Source organism: Pseudophryne corroboree, chromosome 4, assembly GCF_028390025.1.
Source record: "Pseudophryne corroboree isolate aPseCor3 chromosome 4, aPseCor3.hap2, whole genome shotgun sequence".
Taxonomy (NCBI): Eukaryota; Metazoa; Chordata; class Amphibia; order Anura; family Myobatrachidae; genus Pseudophryne; species Pseudophryne corroboree.
Genome location: NC_086447.1, coordinates 385565126 through 385569009, shown reverse-complemented (window position 1 = coordinate 385569009; position 3884 = coordinate 385565126).

Below are 3884 nucleotides of genomic sequence, written 5' to 3'. Positions count from 1 at the left end.
GGAGGATTCCAAGTTACTGGATGTAGTCAGGGCCTTGAAACTTTATGTTTCCAGGACGGCTGGAGTCAGGAAGACTGACTCGCTTTTTGTCCTGTATGCACCCAACAAGATAGGTGCTCCTGCTTCTAAGCAGACTATTGCTCGCTGGATTTGTAGCACAATTCAGCTGGCGTATTCTGCGGCTGGATTACCGCATCCTAAATCAGTGAAAGCCCATTCCACGAGGAAAGTGGGCTCATCTTGGGCGGCTGCCCGAGGGGTCTCGGCTTTACAACTTTGCCGAGCTGCAACTTGGTCAGGGGCAAACACGTTTGCTAAATTCTACAAATTTGATACCCTGGCTGAGGAGGACCTTGAGTTCTCTCATTCGGTGCTGCAGAGTCATCCGCACTCTCCCGCCCGTTTGGGAGCTTTGGTATAATCCCCATGGTCCTTACGGAGTCCCCAGCATCCACTAGGACGTCAGAGAAAATAATATTTTACTCACCGGTAAATCTATTTCTCGTAGTCCGTAGTGGATGCTGGGCGCCCATCCCAAGTGCGGATTGTCTGCAATACTTGTATATAGTTATTGCCTAACTAAAGGGTTATTGTTGAGCCATCTGTTGAGAGGCTCTGTTATATTTCATACTGTTAACTGGGTATAGTATCACGAGTTATACGGTGTGATTGGTGTGGCTGGTATGAGTCTTACCCGGGATTCAAAATCCTTCCTTATTGTGTCAGTTCTTCCAGGCACAGTATCCTAACTGAGTTCTGGAGGAGGGGCATAGAGGGAGGAGCCAGTGCACACCAGATAGTACCAAATCTTTCTTATAGAGTGCCCAGTCTCCTGCGGAGCCCGTCTATTCCCCATGGTCCTTACGGAGTCCCCAGCATCCACTACGGACTACGAGAAATAGATTTACCGGTGAGTAAAATCTTATTATATACTTGTTTGTTTGAGCTGCAGGCCAAAGGGGGAAGGGGGGGGGGGGTCCCAGGCAATCAGAACCCCCCTCCTTCCCCTGCATTTGACTATAAGAGTTAAGGGGGGTACTCACGGAGCGATCGCTGCTTAAAATCTAAGCAATCTGACTAGATTGCTTAGATTTTAAGCAGGATCGCTCTGTGTGTAGCCCCCACAGCGATAGCGATGCACAGCCCCGCGCGTCGCTATCGCTGGTGCTAGATTGGCCTGCAGTGCAGGCCAATCTAGCGGGTCGCTCATTTCACCTGCTGAGTTGAAATGAGCGGCCCCCGTCTCCCCCCGCACGCTCAGCACAGATCGCGCTGTTCTGAGCGGCGGGAGAGATGTGTGCTGAGCGGTTCGCTCAGCACACATCTCTCCCGCATCGGCTGGTGAGTACCGGCCTTAAGACCAGGTCAGAGACAAAAAAGGTAAAGCAGGGTTGTTGTTGTTTTTTTTTTTTTTTAAAGACTGCATAAGCTGTACCCCAAGGTCACCAATCCAAGGGTTAAAAAAAAAAAAAAAATTCTGGGGGGGGGAGGGGTTGTTGAGCAGAATTTTAATGTTGAATAAAAACTAATGGTAAAAATACCATGCTTCTGTGACTTCTGTGATTGGCTGAGAGTGCTGTGCAGGAAACTCTGCCACTATACTGTAATTTTGAGCAGAACTGTCTGGCTTGCAGCCTGCCTATGCCTCACTGCTGGCCCGGCAAAACTCTCTAATCTTGGCCCTTGTGTAACCTACCCCTTCCTGAATCCAGACCTTCAGGGCCTTTTTCTTTTAATAATATTTTTTTCATTTTAGCACTTGATGTTCCCCCTAAGGGCACTTGGCAGCTGCCTATGTTGCCTTGTCAAAAATCCGGCCTTGTGCGTATGTATCATATACATCAGTTTTCTATGCAGAATAGAGCTTAGTAGTATGATATTGAATTGGCTGACATACGGTATATACAGTAGTTAGGATCAGTTGTTTGCTAATATTTGCATGAACAGTGAGAATAATATTGTCTTGTGATGGGGTTTAGTATGAAATACCTACAATCAAAATCCCGGCTGTCAAAATCCCGACAATAATTGACTGACGGTCAAAATCCCGACAAAGTCAAAGGGGGTCATTCTGAGTTGATCGTTCGCTAGCAGTTTTCAGCAGCCGTGCAAACGCTAAGCCGCCGCCCTCTGGGAGTGTATTTTAGCTTAGCAGAAGTGCGAACGAAAGGATCGCAGAGCGGCTACAAAAAAAAATTTGTGCAGTTTTAGATTAGCTACAGAACTACTCAGCGCTTGCGATCTCTTCAGACCATTCCGTTCCGGATTTGACGTCACAAACACGCCCTGCGTTCGCCCAGCCACGCCTGCGTTTTTTCGAACACTCCCTGAAAACGGACAGTTGACACCCAGAAACGCCCACTTCATGTCAATCACTCTGCGGCGGCCATTGCGACTGAAAACTTCGCTAGCGTGGTGTACATCGGACATTGTGAAAGTATGTTGCGCGTGTGCACTGCTCCGCATATGCAGAAAAGCTTTGCTAGACCTTGTGTAAAAATACATCGGACGTTGTGAAAGTACGTTGCGCGTGTGCACTGCGCCGCATACACATGCACAGAAGTGCCGTTTTGTTACTTAATCTGAGCGCAGTGAACATTTTCAGCTAGCGATCAACTTGGAATGACCCCCAAAATACCAACATTTAAAATACTAACAAGGTCAAAATACCGACATTTAAAATGTCGACAGGTCAAAAGCCAACACAAGTTTTTCATTTTTGTGTGTGTATGTCGATATAGGTCGACATGTACACCGTATAAGTGTACCATGCCCCCCACATGGCTCACTGCGCTCGCCATGCTTTGGGCACGGTGCCTCGCTGTGCACCGCTCACTATTATATTCCCCCTCCTGGACCAACAAGTTGGTTTCAATGAAAAAAATCATGAAAAACTCATGTCGACTGTTTGACCTGTCGACATTTTAAATGTCGATATTTTGACCGTGTTGGTATTTTAAATGTCGGTATTCTGTCCATGTCTGGATTTTGACTGCAGGTCTATGGTTGTCGGGATTTTGACCGTCGGAATTTTTATTCTAGGTAAATTGACCGCATACCTTGTGATGGACAATTGAGGAAAACGAGTTTTACGGTAAGAACTTACCTTTGTTAAAACTCTTTCTGCAAGGTACACTGGGCTCCACAAGGAATGGACAATGGGGTGTAGAGTAGGATCTTGATCCGAGGCACCAACAGGCTCAAAGCTTTGACTATTCCCAGAATGTATAGCGCTGCCTCCTATATCACCCCGCATCCCTGCACAGGATCTCAGTTTTTAGTTAACCAGTCCAATTCAGTAGCAGGAAAAGAGACGTCAACGGTTAGTAGCCACAACACCGCATTCTCGCAACAGGAGGCGTGTCAGCGGCTAATGCGATACTAACCCAAAGAAGCTAAGTGCGTCAGGGTGGGCGCCTTGTGGAGCCCAGTGTACCTCGCAGAAAGAGTTTTAACAAAGGTAAGTTCTTACCATAAAACTCATTTTCTGCTGCGGGGTACACTGGGCTCCACAAGGAATGGACAATGGGGATGTCCTAAAGCAGTTCCTTATGGGAGGGGACGCACTGTAGCGGGCACAAGAACCCGGCGTCCATAGGAAGCATCCTGGGAAGCGGCAGTATCGAAGGCATAGAACCTTATGAACGGTTTCACAGAGGACCACGTAGCCACCTTGCACAATTGTTCAAGGGTCGCACCATGTTGGGCCGCCTAAGAAGGTCCAACAGACCGAGTAGAATGGGCCTTAATGTGATCAGGAGCAGAGAGACCAGCCTTCACATAAGCATGTGCAATCAACATTCTAATCCATCTGGTCAGAGTTTGCTTGTGAGCAGGCCAGCCACGTTTGTGAAACCCAAACACAACAAAAAGAGAATCCAATT